We start from the raw sequence: 18,114 nt of genomic DNA on the forward strand, positions 1-18,114 counted from the left end.
CTAACTTGTTGCATTGAAACATTAACCACCTTCTTCTTGCTCACTTCCGTAGGTTTCAGGATTCTTTGTTCTTCAGTTTCCGGTTTTCTTGATTTCCTTTATGTGCTTGCTATTGATCTGCCTGCTATTCCTTAATGTTTTTTGTATCTCAGAATTTTTTCCACTGTAAGAAAACTTATGTTTTAGTCAGCCTGCTTGTGTTTTTCTGTCCTCATCTCCTGTTTCAATTCTTGATTTGCAACAAAAAAGGGACCCAGCAGGACTTATCTCCTAATCAAGAAGCTAAAGCAACTATACTAAGAAGGCCAGCTACTGGCAGATTAGGCTCCTATGTGGTAGGAGGATCAGGAACCATGCAGGAATCCAGCAGGCAGAAAGAGAGAAGTGCGTAGGGCCTATATACTCTTGAACTGGCAAAACAAATAAGGATGATGCAGGGAAAGACGTCGGCACTCACATAGGTTAGATCTCCAGAAGAGGGTGCCATTTCAGATTACATTGTTACTCTTGATCAACATGCATGCTACCTTGCAACCTTCGCCCTCCAAAGCACCTGAATGTCTTTTAGTACTGTATTATCATGCCTAGTACATGTCCATACACAGTGCAGCATTAAGTGTCCCAAAAACATCAACCAATATATCCCCAAACATCTTCTTGCCACACACCTAGGACTTTTGAGATTAATTTCCATGCATTTTCTGAAAAAGAAAAGGAAATCTCTCAAAAGATAAATAAATACTCTAACAAAGAAAAGGAAATCTTATTACAATGTTAAAGTATCACTTTCAACATGTGCAGTGATTTTTCAAACTACACGGGTTAATGATAGACAACACCGGTCCAAACCTCACTATCCAATGGTCAATTGGATTTAAATAAACTCCTTTAAAGAGTAGGTACCAAATTTGTAAAAGCAATTTCAAGTCAAGTCAGGGACATTTGTATAGCACACAAATCACATCCTAGTAGTCTCATGGCGCTTGCAGCAGTCTCTGACATAGGGAAACGCTGTTAGTTTGCAAAGAGCCAGGTCTTTAGTCCCTTGCGAAAACAGCCATGATCAGGGGAGTTACGGAGATTGAATGGCATTTTGTTCCATGCGGCCGGAGCCAGAAATGAGAAAGCTCGACCACCATTTCTGGTGGTACGTATTCTCGGAGGTATCAATACGAGTTCGTTTCTGGATCTAAGATCCCTTTGTGGCTGATACCATCTGAGTTTTTTGGACCAGTATTTAGGACCCCTTTCATACAGTTGAGGGTGAACCAGACATAGTATTTTAAAAAGGATACGCTTTTTTACCGGCAACCAATGTAGGCTTTTTAAGCAGGCAGCAGAAGAAGTTTTTCTCAGGAGGTTAAGAACCAGCCGGGCTGCCATATTCTGGAGTACCTGCAGCCTCCTCAGATGGTGTTCATTTATAGAGGACAGAAGTGCGTTCCCGTAGTCCATCCTATTTATTATAAGGCCTTGGACTAAGGGTTTTCGGGCCTGAATAGGGATCCACTTAAAGATTTTTCTTAGGCTCCGCATTAGTCCAAAACAGGTGCCAACTATGCTGTTTATTTGGCTATTCATGGACAATTTGTTATCCAACAGAAATCCTAGATTACGGGTTGAATCCTTAGGAGCTAGGCATATGCCCAAATTGGTTGGCCACCAATCATCTGTCCAGTGTTCTGCCGCTTAGCATAATTTCTGACTTGCTGCCGTTTAGTTGAAGGTGATTGGTGGTCATCCATTCCTCAACTTGCGTCAGGCAGCTTTGGAAACGTTGTTTGGTTTTGTTAGGGTCAGAATCTAGTGTAACTAGGATCTGCGTATCATCGGCATACGACAGAACATCAAAACCATGGTCTCTGATTATATTGGCCTGCGGGATCATATAGATATTAAAGAGCGTATGGCTCAATATAGAGCCCTGAGGGACACCCATTCCGACAGGTCTTTCTTTTGCATTATTTACTCCTATTTGGACCGTTGTGGTGCGGTTGGACAGATAGCTTGAAAACCATCTCAAGGCGCTTCCTCTGACACCAATCTCCCACAATCGATGGATGAATTTGAATACTAGTTTGTGAATTGATTAAAAGCTGGTGAGACTCAATAATTTAGCTTCACACATTTATGGGAATACAGGACATTAAATGAAAATAAGGATAATCATTTTCCCCTTATTAGTGCTTGGACGGGAGTGAACCCTACGTTTTGTACATTTCCTAAAGTGTAGAAACAAGGTATGCTTTTAAAGCATCATAACCCAAATTGCAATAATCTAATATACTAATATTGTTAGCAAATAGTTTAGTCATACTCATAAAAGTAAATTTACATGTGTAAATGTACTCACATGTAAATCTACTACTGCAGCTAGGTATAAATCGCCACTTATTTTCTGTTCACCATTTCAGAATGTTGATTTACATCTGAGTGTAGACTTTCACATCTTCATTCCCAGATAAGGCCTCCAAGAACGGAATTGGCGAGTGTAGAGTTATTATTCTTAAAAACAAGCACAAAAAACATAAAATATAAATGTAAAATAATTTAACATATTATGTATCTATTACTAATAAAATTAAATTAAATTAATATTAAATAGTTCATTACAATATAGTCATTTGATCTCAAAATAATATTTTGCAAAGCATAAGTAAAAAATAATCCTGCCCGCAGTAAAATATTTTTATTTAATGTGTATTTTCTGTAGTAAAAGCTATGTGTAGAATGAATTCAAATGTGTATTTTTAAATGAAAGTTGAAATGGTTCATTTTTAAACTGTGTTTATTATAAAAAGTGAAAATAATTCGATATGTATTTAGTAGTTAAATATCATTTTTACATTTAATTCTCTTTTTCAATATATATATATATATATATATATATATATATATATATATATATATATATATATATATATATATATATATATATATATTACCTACTGGCGGTCGCCAGTAGGTAGGTATAGTCAGGACCTAGTTTCCATAGGAAATCCGCAACATTCTATTGGGAATAACGTTGGCGCCGGTTGTTGAATCTTCGCGAATTTCTCAAAGAAGATGGCCTGCTCCGCTCCGCCTCTGAAAGTCTCGGGAAGATTCGTCAAGCGGGGGCCGAGAAAAAAGGGGGTCCCAAAACATGTTTTCCCCATGTTACTTTCCATAGGACGATTAGACACGGCTACAGCCCGAACCGCTGAACGGAATCACACCAAAATTGTTTAAATGGTGTAAATCCCTCTAGTAGTTGTTAAGAAAATCAAAAGAAAAAAAATATATATATCTGTGCGGAGCCTAACCACACATCTCATCGTGAGCTCTGATTGGCTGTCAGCACTTCATCCAAGAAGTGTTGGCAGCCATCTTGGGAACAATATACTTGATAGCACCTCATTAAAAAGCATTGCAGTTAATAGAAGGTTTTAGGACTTTAGTTACATTATAAATCATTTGTTGATGGTACCATACTTATTTTAGGAAGTGTGGTGTGTTCTTCTAATTGATTTTACCATGTGAAAAAGCCTTCTGCTGGGATATCATGAATCATGTTTGAAAGAAAACTATTATATCATGCTTTTCCCACAGTGGTTTGGAAGGGGATCTATAAGCTAAACTGAAAGCATATTTTCTGTAAATTCAAATTATCTTTCTCAGTCATGTGAGAATGAAGTCTGACATTCTCAGTAAAACATGTAAATCCAACAAGGACAGAGACTGTCAGTTGATTCCTTTGTGTTCTACTGCAGCTTCCCAGAGTGTTCTAAAGAACAACTAGAGCGCTAACAGTCCTACTTATTACAAAGGTATGGCACAGCTGAAGCCATCTTGATTGGTATAAAGTGGTAACTCTTAAAACATTTAATTTAAAAAGGAACAAAATGAGGGGGTATATTTTGCCGTAGAAAGTATGATTAGTGCTGCAGAAAGAAAAATTAAGGCACATTTTGAGTGACTTCTCAAATCCACTTCTATTTCATTAAAACATTCTGACATGCAGTCTCCCAAGATGGCCACCAGAGACAAAAGAGCCAAAATGAAGCCTAAATATCACCCAGATGTAGCCCAAGTATAGCCCAATGACAGAATGTCCCAGAGTGTTCGAAAGAACAACTAGAGCGCTAACAGTCTTACTTATGACAAAAGTATGGCACACCAGAAGCCATCTTGATTGGAATGAAGTGGTAAGTCTGATAACATTTAATTTAAAAAGGAACAAAATGAGGGGGTTCATTTTGCCATAGAAAGTATGATTAGTGCTTCAGAAAGAAACATTAGGGCACATTTTGAGTGACTTCTCAAATCCTCTTCTATTTCATAAAAAAATTCTGACATACAGACTGAAACATGCACTTTCACTACCAGCAGCAGACTTACCTGGTGAGCAGTAGCTTTACTACAGTGATCTAATAAGCAACTAGCGTGCTAACATTCTGAATTTATGGCAAATGTGTGTCACATCTGAATGCCTTCTTGATGGAATCAAAGTAGAAAACTGAAAGTATTTCCTACTGAGGAGACTGTAGTAAATGAGGAAATTAGGAAACCTCATAACAAATAAGTCTCCCAAGATGGCCACCAGAGACAAAAGAGCCCAAATGTAGCACAAATATCCCCCATATGTAGCCCAAGTATAGCCCAATGACAGAATGTCCCAGAGTGTTCTAAAGAACAACTAGAGCACTAACAGTCTTACTTATGACAAAAGTATGGCACACCTGAAGTCATCTTGATTGGAATAAAGTGGTAACACTTAAAACATTTAATTTGCAAAGGAACAAAATGAGGGGGTTCATATTGCCAAAGAAATTATGATTAGTGCTGAAGAAAGAAAAATTAGGCCACATTTTGACTTCTCAAATCCTCTTCTATTTCATTAACAAAATTCTGACATGCAGACTGAAACATGCACTTTGAATACCAGCAGCAGACTTCCCTGGTGAGCAGTAGCTTTACTACAGTGATCTAATGAGCAACTAGAGTGCTAACATTCAGAATTTATGGCAAATGTGTGGCACATCTGAATGTCTTCTTGATGGAACCAAAGTAAACAAGCATTGAAAATGCAATAGATCTCGCCCTCGGTTAAGTTAAAGCCATTCTGTTGGTAATGAGGTGGCTTTTTAGCTTTGCTTTTATTAGTGTTTTTCAAACTTTAATGTAAATAACATGCATATGTATGCATATATGTATATGTATGCATGCATTTATATTTGTATTTATATAGATATGCAGATTATATAAGTTTATATATGTATGTATATATATATATTCACTGAAAAAACCATAGGTTATACACCATATATAGTTAGGAATTAGCATTTAAAAAACCTTATTTTACTCACACAAAACCAATGAAATTCCATATATAGTTAGTGGTACTAACTATATATCACGCACCCGCAATCCACTGCTGATCATGTCACATATGACATCATTCATGACATGGTCAGTGACATCACTGATGACATCACTGATGACATCTCAAATGACATCACTGATGACATCTCAAATGACATCACTGATGACAACATCCAGTGACTGTATTTTTCTGTAAAGTTAAAATATGTCTTACATATTTAAGAATGAGTGGATGTATAAGTGTCTGGATGAAGGATTTAGTAGGTGCATGACTGACTGTATGAGTGAGTGGTTAAATGTGTCTCACTGAGTGCATGGGTTAGTGACTAAACTGTCTTAATTTGTGCATCATTATGTCTGTTGTTCTGTAAACTGCTGCATGTGTTGATCATTAGCTATATGAGTAACTATATGGGTTATTGATTGGTTGCCCAAGCATTTGTATGGGAGACTGAGAGTGTGTGTGGGTGGCTGGGAGGTGTATGACTCTGTGCATAGATGTATGGGTTCAAAAGTGCATGTGGAAACAGCTGTATGGGCGGTTGACTGTGTGCATGACTGTATTGGTGAGTGAATACATATCTCAGTGCTACATGTCAAAGTAAGTACATATGTAAAATACAGTACATGTGAGAGTTGACATATATAAATAACTGTGCATAAGAGCCAGTGAATGTGTGAGTGGCTGTATGGATCATTGTGCTCTTGTATCCAGGATTGTATAAGTGAGTAAATATGTTTTAGTATATGTTTGAATAAGTAAGGTGTGTATAACTGTATAGTTGTGAAAATGGAGCTGTGATTGATTCTTTGCATGACTGACTAGGTGTGTAAGTAACTCCATGGATGAATGACAGTCTGTGAGTGTCTGTTTACACTGAGTGTATCTAAGGTTATATTAGAGTCTGAAGAGGTTCATCGTATTATCACATGAATGATGTCATCAGTGATGTGATCATTAATGTCAAATGAGATTTTATCAGTGATGTCATCAGTGATGTCATTTGAGATGTCATCAGTGATGTCATCAGTGATGTCATTTGAGATGTCATCAGTGATGTCATCAGTGATGTCACTGACCATGTCATGAATGATGTCATATGTGACATGATCAGCAGTGGATTGCGGGTGCGTGATATATAGCTAGTACCACTAACTATATATGGAATTTCATTGGTTTTGTGTGAGTAAAATAAGGTTTTTTAAATGCTAATTCCTAACTATATATGGTGTATAACCTATGGTTTTTTCAGTGAATTTTCAAGGTTTTGTAAATGCAAATTCCTAACTATATATGGTCTATAACCTATGGTTTTTTCAATGAATTTCATTGGTTTTTTAAAAGCTAATATCTATAGCTGTAAAATGTATTCTTCTTTAAATACAAAAATATATTTTATATGTTTATTAATAATTTTTTTTTAATATTTTTTTTGTTTCGCTCCCGGTCCGCGAACCGGGAAGCTTTCCGTTAGCTCAAATAGATGCCGCGACCCGGTCCGCGAACCGGTAAGAAATCAACATAGTGACGGTATCGCGTTGCCGCGAAATGCGTCTTGTGACGTATCGCGTTAGCGCACCCGGAAGTGCCCCGGGGCGCGGACCGAGGCGCGAAGCGCAGCGACCCGGAAGCGATCCGCGGCGCGGCGCGAAAGCGCGACGTATCGCGTTGCCGCGTAATGCATCTTGTGACGTATCGCGTTAGCGCACCCGGAAGTGTCCCGGGGCGCGGACCGAGGCGCGAAGCGCAGCGAACCGGAAGCTAACCGGGGAGCGTTCCGCAGCGCGTAACATGAGCGTGAGAGGTCATGTGACTTGGTAATAAAACTTTTCATTGGTTCATTTCACTTTTGGTTTCATAATAATGGAAGGCTAGGTCAGGTGACCTAAAAATAACACTTTTCATTGGTTGAGAACTTTTGCTTTTCCCAAATGATGAAAACCCCTCCTTCTTTCCTCACTCTGACTTTCATCTTGGTGAGAGAAAGACCCTTTTACTTTATAGAGAAATGGCTTCCATTGTTGCTTCAGCTAGTGTTCCCCCACCACCACCCCCACCTCCTCAAGGGAAGAAAGGACCACCTGCTCAACCAATGTTTGAAGAAGAGGAAGATCAAGAAGAGGAGGAAGAGGAGGAAGAGCCTGAGTTTTTGCCAGAGGAGCCCAGGAGGTACAATAGAAAAGAAAACTACATCTGGCAATTTTTTAAATTTCCAGCAGGGCAAAAAAAAGTTAATGCCAGATATGTGTTTTGCCGTATTTGCAACGATCGACTGTCAAGGGGCACTGACAAGAAATACAGCTTCGGCAATTATACGATGCACAGGCATATGAGTAGGTGGCACCCAAATAATTATAGTGCTGCCCAGCTTCGTGATGAACAACAAAATCCCCTGGCAATGGTGAGAACATCTGCTGTCAAAGAAGTATCGGGACCAGAGGCGAGGGAGGTGATCCCGAACATTCAAATGGACATGGGGGAAGTAAAGCAAGTGTGCGTGTGGTGCAGCCAAACACTTTGCTACCGAGAAAGTAGCATTACTCTTATAATGAGAGCTATCAAAAATCATGTTTGCCCGAAACGCCCCAAAAAATAAATTCTTCTTTTTTTCGTTGCTCCTGTTGAGCCCTTCTCAATGAATCATTTTTGTTTCCCCCCTCCCCCCCAAAAAAACAAAAAAATTACAAAATGTTCAGAAAAAACAAAAAAAATATAAAAAAATTTCAGAAAAATAATAAAAAAAATTTAAAACAACAAAAACCAAAAAAAAAGTTCTTTTCAGAACTACCTCCCCATTATAAAAAAAATTGCTAGAATTTTTGAAACTCTGCCAATCTCTATTTCTTTTAGTTCGCTTCCAGTTCGCACTCCGGTACGCGAACCAGGAGCGAACCAAAAATTTTTTTTAAAAAAAAGAACAGTAAGTATAAGGGAAGGAAACAGACAGTTATGTTAAAAGAAAGACAGCTACAGGGAGTAAAGAAAACATACTGTTACCCGCAATCCACTTCTGATCATGTCACATATTATATCATTCTTGACATGGTCAGTGACATCATCAGCAGTGGATTGCGAGTAACAGTATCTTTTGTTTACTTCCTATAGCTGTCTTTCTTGTAATATAAATGTCTGTTTCCTATCCTTATACTTACTGTTCTTGTTTTAAAAAAAATGTGAGATCATTCAGAAACAGTAACATTAATAGAGACAGAATGAGTGAATAATAATGAAGAAGTATGAGAAGAGAGGGACTGAGAAAAATACTGGAAGGAGTAGAATAATTAAGTAATAGAGAAAGGAATGAGAGAAGTAGCAAACGCAGGAAAGTAAGGATTAAAGAAATGAAGCAGTAGAACTAATAGATGTTAAATGTGATAGATTAAATGATTGATTCAGGATGACGATAAGGTGTGTCCTCTCCAAAATTTTGTTTAAGATGAGGCCTACTTAGGGTTGCATATCAAATGTATGCTTGTTGAAGAATACAGAGGAGATAATACATGTGAAGGCCTACCATTGAAGTAAAACATGTCCACTTCACTCTTGAACAACGGCCAGACCTCTTCTGTGTCCATAGACAGACCTAAAGTTCATCTGCACAATGTCATCCGTAAACTTAGAAAACACAAGTAATGTAATTGAAAAACGTGGAGTTTCTTTTGCTCATTTCAAAATCACATCACCTGTGTTGCCTTTGCTTAGGTATCTCATAGTGCAGATGTAGTTCAGCATATGAAACAGTACGCAGAAGTGCAGCAGTGTATGCATTAATACATGTGAAGGCCTACCAATGAAGTAAGTCATGTCCACTTATTACATCATTCATGACATAGTCAATGACATCATCAGCAGTGGATTGCGGGTTAAAAGAGTAGAAAACATTTACCTTATAATTCTTGTTAACTTTTTCAAATATTTTTTCATACTTTCAATCTGTAAAAGAGAGAAGAAACATTTCAAAAATATTAAAACATGTATTTAAAAATTTGAAAAGACAAGGGAAAAGGTTCAAGAAGAAACAGTTTTTCAAAAACTTTGAGATTTACAGAAGCCTCTGCTGCTATACGTCCCCTACACAATCCTAAAGATATATATTTTAAACAAACAGTATCTTGATGCTGATGAAGTGAGGCCTATTTTGGAACATGGTGCATCTTTTGCACTGCTGATGTCTCACAATAGTGATGCAATAGCAGCGCAAAAAAGATGTAAAGCCATCATAAAATTGTGTCTAACATTTTAAATGATTCTTTCAGGATACAAATAAGATGTGTCCTTTCAAGAGGTTTCTTTAAGGTGAGGCCTATTCAGTTTTAAAAAAAAAACAGTACCCAGAAGTGCAGCACTGTAAGCATTAACTTTGAGACTTACAGAAGCCTCAGTTTCTCCATATCTACCTCACATTTCTAAATGTATATCATAAGTACAAAAAGTAGAACATTAATTATACATGTTAAATGGTTTATTTTTGCTGTTCTCAGAATGTATCAAATTTCACTAAAAACAGTGACTTGAAGGTATTCATCACGTAACAGCGGGGAAAAAAAACACAATCAAAATGATTGTGTTTAAAAAACCCATACAACATCAGAAATCAAAATTCAGAACTCCTTAAAGTTAACTTACTTTCCATGACGTCCAAGGATGTCCTATGAACAGCTTACACTCTTTTGTGCTGTTATTACTTTCAGCCTGCCACTTTCTGAAAGAAAATCTCCATCGTTTTTAAAAACACGTTACATGCAATAAATGACTTCTTGCTCTCTACCACAATTTTCCACAAGGCCAAATCTGGTCAGAGCCATTTATAACTCTTGGATTTCTTGTAAGCCAATCCCGTCATTTGGCATTTCCGCAACTTTCAGAATTAAAATGTTGAAGATCATTTTCACAATCCTGGAATAGTAATATCTTCCCCTTCTTGCTCAGTCATGTTCTACATTTCCTATGACACTGATACTGCTTACTATGAAGCAGACTTACACTACCTCTATGACTACTACAATTATTTAATTCTCTACATCACTTTTAATCACAAAGCAATGTAAAACAGTAGACAGCATTGCAGACTTACATTCCCTCTACTTTATGTTTTGATTGGCTGCTTCAATTAGCTTATAAAAAGAAACAGTTTTTCTGAACTCATTGAAAGTGCACGTATTTCTACATGACGTCCAGTCCTATGGTTAGAAGTTATGTCTCTGAACTACACTTATCCTCAAGGCCAAATTGTGTAGGAGCCATTAGAACTTCTTGAAATTCCACAGAGCACATCCTAAGATTATTTCCCTAAAATGTTGGTTTTAAAAACACCAGGTAAGAGTTTTTAAGGTCATACGGCAATTTTTTTTTGAAAATTAAAACAGAATCATTGCAGAATGACCAGCCATTTCTAGACTTTAAATAAGCTGTGTAATGTCCTGATGTTATTGAAGGGCCGTCATGATATATAATTGCTGCAGTTACAAAAGTCCTTCCTGATATTGACAACTGCGAAGCTACAAAATTTTTAATTAAAGTTGTCAATTTTGTTCCATCAGGCCTACATCGTTGGAACATTAAAATGACATACTGGCCATATGTTCGTATAAATAATGTGGACATCATTTCAGATTTACATTGGCTACACTCCATGTTGTGATCAGCTGCTTTTACTAGCTTATTAAAGGAGACTGATTTACTGTCTGGCAAAGTTAAATATATAAATCTTTCTGAGTCTACACTAGTAGTACTTGATACCATACAGTTCTCGCAGTCATGCTGCCATTGATAAGAAAGCCCAAACAGCTGATCTACATCTACACCTTCAGCATGTAATACATCAAGCATATACATTAAAAACTCCTGACAATCTTGCTGAATATTTTGAGAGAATTGTGTTTGGCCTGAACATCTGTCTAACAGATTTCGAATTTCAGACACACTTTCTATGTTTCTTCTATCAGTGCTACATTTCTCTAACACAGAATTTAACAAACTGCAAAATCTTTGATCAGAATTGACCACAATCTCTTCTTTTACATTTTTTAGAGAAAACAAAACATTAACCACTACATTAGCATAGCAGTTGACACCAGAACTGTTTTCAAACTGAAAACCAACAACATCTTCAACAGAATCCTTTTTGTTTCTGCTTGTAATTTTAGGTTCATTGACTTTTTGTCTTTTTGCTACAACCTCCCCAGTATTGTTCTCATTTCTTCGTTTCCGGCCTACCACACGTTTCTCAAACAAAGGATACTGAGGCAAATGTGGCGCATACTCTCTTCTTAACCTATTGTATTCCTTAACACAATCTAGATCCGCACAAATGTTTGTGACATCACACTCAATCAAGTACAATCCCGATAAAGTTCTAACTCGTGACAATGCCACATATGCCATACCCTCCTTGAACACAGAACTGCCAATATTCACCAATGCACTGTCTACACTTAAACCTTGCGATTTATGGATTGTCACCGCATATGCCAAGCAAACAGGAAACTGCTTACGGCGAACATATAAGTCTTTTACAAGCAAAAATCTAGCAGAACAACGAGCAATTAGCTGTACTTCCTCAATGCCATCAAATTTCATTTTTAAAAATTCAATTCCATCTCTATTTCTGTATTTCACAAAATCAACAACATTACCCATTGATCCATTTACCAGACCTCTTTCAACATGTAAATTCCTTCTTAAAATTATACGGCAGTTCAAGCACACATTCAGAGTCTTTTCAAAACCTGCAGTTTTAGATATACTCTTCTCTAATGAATCCAATTTTGTTTTCAGATTCTCAGACAAAATAATTGTTGATCCCATATGCTCTACTCTATCAATAGCTTCCAGTTTCACAATCTCTTGCTTTTCTAAATGCAACATTTTGTTGTTAAATTTGGCACATTCTGCAAGAGTTGGCATCAAACATATTCCAGATTTCTTCTCAGTAATTTTCTGAAAAATATTCTCAGGCACAACATCTTGTTCTGGATATAAATTTGACAGTAATCGTGCATGTAAAGCTTCTTTCCCATGCTCGGTCACTTTTCCAATTCTAACATCTTGTAGAATAGTCTTGTAAACTTCATCCTTCGCCTGACGCATATTTTCATGCAGTTCAGCATAATTGAAGTTTAACCATATATTGACGTTGCCAATGCTGCCTAGGCACTTCCTGGTATCTTCATGCGTGAGCATTTTGAACACAGGTTGCCCTTTCACTGGTGTCAGCTGCAGAAAATCTCCGAAAACAATGATGTGTTTGCCACCAAATAACACATCATACTCTGTTTTGAGAACTTCTTGCATCCTCAAATGCACAAAGGCAAGCATGACATTGGAAACCATGCTTACTTCGTCAATGATAAGAAGTTTCATTTTCCTCAAGATTCTTGAAACTTCAAAACAAGCATCTCCAGATAGCTTGTGATATTGTAATTTGTTGTCATGCTCCACTGGCAGCATCAGTAAACGATGTAAAGTAATCCCTTTAATATTATGTGCTGCCAGTCCAGTTGGAGCAGTGACAACACAAGACAGCGATGACTCTGTCCTTTCCTGCAAATAGCATGAAATTGCTTTAATGAGGAAACTTTTTCCAGTTCCCGCTTCTCCACTCACGTACAGTCGGACAGGCTTCAACGACGTACATGAGCACTCTTTCTTATCATGACTTAATCCATGATCAATTTGCATGGTAACTTCGTCATATATTTTCCTCTGCTCAACGTTGAGTTGTCTTTCCAACTCTTCTAAGTTAACCGTATCCTCTTGAGCATGTGCCATGGCTCTTTCCACTTCATTCATAGCAGTGGCAGCTTCATTTTCAATAACAGGTCCTCCTAGTGGATCCTGACTCAATGAAGCAGAACTCTGACTGTCCTGAGAACTGTCTCTGGCAATCTCGGCTGCAATCGTTGCTTCCTGCTCAATTTCCGCATTCAACATTTCTACATATTTGGGAAAAGCAGGACATTCTATGGTCTCCTTGGCGGCATTGAAAGAGTCTTCGTAACAGAGGAAATCTCCAAGCAGTTCCTCTTCTGCACGCCAAGGCTTGAAAAGTTGCAAAAGTGCTAAATAGAAAAACTCCTTTTTTTCAGGAGATTCGCCACTCAATTTTCGATGGTTTACCAAGTGGCATTTTCTTTGCTTGACCAGACATCCCTCACTTCCTATTACAGCATACACTCCTTTCTCAGTATCTTCTTTGATGTTCCTCTTGAATATGTAATTTTGCAGAACCTCATACAGACAAACATTCTCGAGGTGACTGCTTCGATTTGGATAATATGTATCCAACATGTTTGTCTTCAAAATGTCGGTACTGTTTGGCTCCTTTTCCGCCAAATACTCAATTTCCCGCACAGGTTTGAGAACTCGATTACGCGTTGCTGCAAGACCAAGACTCGCCCAAACGATACTCCTGGACTTGGCATAGAGACTTGCTGAAGACAACCGGTCAGAACATTCGTACGCTCCGATTTCTCGATGCGACAACATCTTCAGACTGAAACTGTACAACTTCTTGCTGAGGCTCTTTTCATGGGAAATGTCCTCCCACATATCCTTCAATTCTGTCTTCTCTTTTTTGGTGATGTAAGACGTCACATACCGAGCCACAGCCATACAGTTATCAGCCACAAACTGTATATCCATGTTAGCATTCCACATGGACAAAATCACCGGCTTGTAGTCGTTGATGTACTTGGACTCTTCGTTCCTCTTCAAATTGTAAGTGTTTTTAGGTGATTTCTTCATGACATTGTGTCGCAGCGAAGACATCAAACTGTTTACTCTTCCTTTAGAAATCACCGGTCGTGGAAAGCCGAAACGACATTTAGTGTAGAACTTGTCCTTGTTTCGGAATTTACGACGGCAGTACTTTCCACATCGATGGCTTTGGAAACGCAGAACTTTTTCTCTTAGGCTTTTCTTCTCCTTTGCGTTTGGAACAGCACACGTAGAATACTGTTGGATGAAACTCATCACTGAGTCTTCTGGATCCGTTCCAAATTTAGGTGCATCCTTGATCCACAGCAACATATGTATATGAGGAGCACCTCTTGCTTGGTACTCCTTTCTCCAGAAGAAATCCAACACCTCTCCAAGAGGTGTATTCTTCTTATTCATGATGAAAGACATCATAGCTTCAAATCTATGATTGAAGTACCTACATACATTGACTGGATCCAAAGAGCACAGTTCTCCGGGTGTCTTGAATTCGATGTTATCTACGTTAGCATTTGCCTCTCGTAGAAATTCAAGTAAGTCTTCCCAGCCATACTCGGCACAGCTCAGAGTGAGGAACCATGTGGGAGTACCTAAGTTCCTCAACATACATTTTAAATCACCATGACGACGGTACCAGTACTCATTAGTACCACGCTGACACGCCATGAGATTAATCAGGTGAGAATCCAAAATACTGTCTTGGACATTGACTTTATCCATAAAGTCACTTGCCGAGATGTTTTGCATGTGTATACCACTTTTCAAGATGTGGTTCACTGCATATGACAGTCCAGACAGATCGCTTTCAAACAGGAGATGAAACAAATAAGGAATGCATTGTCGAAACCTAGCATCTCCTGCATACAATCGCAAAGTCCGGTATTCAGAAGCAGGAATTTGATGAGGTCGCTCATCATATCTTCCTCCCTGACCTGTTGGAAAAAGCTGTGGGAAACATCGAGCTTCCAAACTTTCCTCCCAAACACTAATGGGACTCCCTTTGGCTTGTTTCATTTGAAACAACTCAATAGCATTCCCCATGACTTCCTTGGAATGCAAAGGATGAACACTATAATGTTCATATATTTCTTCACTAGTAGAGGGTTCTACTTTCTCAATTTGACCAGCACACAAATCGCTATCCTCTTCCTCACTTACTTCCTCTTCTGCAACATATACATTCTTATAGTATTTATTATTTTTTTTCAAATACAATGTTGCCTTTTTAACTTTCCTAACATCTACTAAATCTTGCCATATTTTCTTATTCTTTGTCGGAACCCCATTAACTAAGATAACCAGAGGTTCCTCTTCCACTTTTTCTACTCCAATTGTGTTAATGTTTTTCTTCAAATCTAGAGGCAAATAAACAACTCTTCCCTTTAATCCTCTCTGTAAATCTGATGGAGGCAATTTCCCTGTCTTTGGCTCCATTCTTACAATAGCCTGAAAGGGATGGATACTTTGAATCAAAATAGATTCATAAGTATTTAAATCCTTCAATTCAGAAGGAATCTCAACCAATTCCAGATTATTATGAACTGCTCTAGCAGGCATCTGGTTTTGATTTAATTTATTACAACAATAAGTACACACACGTTGATCCAATCCCAAATCAAAACAATTTTCTACCATCAAGTATGTTGCGAAATCCTTCCATTCATTATTATTTTCCCTTTCACTTTTTGCATATAAATCCACTAACTTAGTCTGATTCTTATAATAAGTGCGTCGACAACACACACAAGTGAAATTAGGCCTCTCACTTGATTTCACCTCAAACGTCCCAATTTCCCTCTGGAAATTATCTGTACTGGAAACCTGTACACTATCTTCCACATGACCCTCTTCTTCTTGCTCAATTTCAACATTCTCCTCTTTACTTCCAAAGTAACAAAACTCAATTTCTTCACATATATTCTTCACATCTATTTCAGAACCATGCAAAAGAGCAGCGCATAATTGTTTAAGCATAATTGCTGGACTCTTAGCATAATACAACATTCTAACTAATTTCCTCACTTTATTATGATGCACTGCTAGCATCCTGAAATGATGAAAAACACTCTGGCATACTCTCCTGGAAAGACAAGCCAGTGAATGACCATGCAAACCTGTCACTTCTCTTACTCTGCAAGGATCTAATTCTTGCAACAACCTTATTTTCTGCTTCAAACTTTTCTTATTAAATGACCGTACAAAATCACAAAGCAAATTGATGGAATCCTGTCGCACACTGCAAATACTACTACACTTCCAGGTGTACACAGGATCCTTAGCACGTCTTCCTAAAACCTCATTACCTAACACCTCTTCTGCCTCTGTTGTCACAAGTTTTTCTTTTTCAACTGGACAACCATCTTTCACTTCATAAGCACGACCACTGGTGTCAACTGCATGCACCAAATCATTATCCTGGAAATAACTCTCCTCATTAAAAAATGCCTCACAGCTTGAACTATGCATCCATTCTCCAGAAAAAACTTCACAAAAATGACTACGATTAACTATTCTCTTCCATCTACTATTTCTTTTGAAATCATAAATTGCCTTGTTTAGCTTCCTAATTCTATTGATTATCAAAATAAATAACTTACGTTTAATTTCAAATGCCTGATCAATAACTTTCTCAACTTTTTTTTTTCTCTTATAAAAAACCAGTTTCTGTTGACCTTTCTTAATATTTTTTAACAAATTGCCAATTATCCTGTTGCGGAACATTCGTTTACGAATCTCCCTAAACTGTTGTTTCCTTCTACTATCATGCACAGAGTTATCTCTTGCTCTAGCAGTAACATTTTTCATTGGCCTTTCCTTTCCATTTGAATTCCTTCTCGTTTTATGGACTGAAACATTTTCTGTAGTAATATTTTTTTTACTACACATATTTCTTATGAAATATTTTATGCTCTTACCCGGTGCTTTCTTCGTGACTTGACAAATCTTTTTGTTAGAGGACTGCTGCTTATTTTCTTTCACCTGCTGTCTTTGACGTTTTGCAGCCTTTCTCTGTCTTTCTATTGTTGGCATGGTGAAATCTTGAAATGATCTGCAGTTGAATCTGTGGTAAAATATAATAAAAAATGTTATTAACCATTATTACCAAACAGTAAAACAATAACAGTGATCAAAAACTTAACACACTACTTGACATTTTAAATAGAAGATTTTTTAGTCCTTGCAAATTTACAATACAGAAATACCAGAAAAGAAATGACATTTATATTTATGTTACCTATGCTATTTTATATGTGAATCTGATCTAATTTTATGAGCATATTTTAATATTTTATTGAAGACACTACACATAACCTGCTTTTGAAGGTGTCTTTATTTTTAAATTAAACGGTTTACCTTTTTACTTTTTATTAATTATAAATTTTAAAAATAAATGTTTATATTTCCATAGGCTCAAGCAGGTCAGCTTCCCATCCTATGTCATATAATTCGGACAAATCTGCATCCTCATCACGCTCTTCTTCATCCTCAGGATTTAAATCATCCAAGGGATCAACATCCACTGATGTTTCAATTACAAGTTCAATGATGAGGTCAAAATCAACTGATTGCAGATTGTCGCTCATGTTGAGGTTGTCTTTATCTTTAAAGAAAGATAACAACAATGAGATGTTGCAGAGTAAGAGACAAATCTCAGAGATTATAATAGTAAAATTGTTTAACAAGAGTAACATTTTGCAGCTATTATTTAGCCATGTCCAGCGATGCTGAGCAGGTGAAGCCTATGTCTAATTTTTCACTGAACAGGACTCATCTCTTCTTAACCTTGGATAAGCCTCACCGACTCTGTGTCCCCTGCACATACTTAAATGTAAAGGGGCAGATTTATGTTAAATGGCACATCCCCAGGCATGCACCAGTTAACGTGCACCACTGCTCTGCCACCCATGGTGTGCCGCATTTACAATCAGATAGGAGAAACCTGCGTCAAAACCCTGCGCCTGCTTGAAGCAGGCATAGGTCTTGACGCAACATTGTGGAGATGGTGCACCCCTGAGCGTTGCTGGAGCTGC

This window comes from Lissotriton helveticus, chromosome 8 (assembly GCF_964261635.1).
Source record: "Lissotriton helveticus chromosome 8, aLisHel1.1, whole genome shotgun sequence".
NCBI lineage: Eukaryota > Metazoa > Chordata > Amphibia > Caudata > Salamandridae > Lissotriton > Lissotriton helveticus.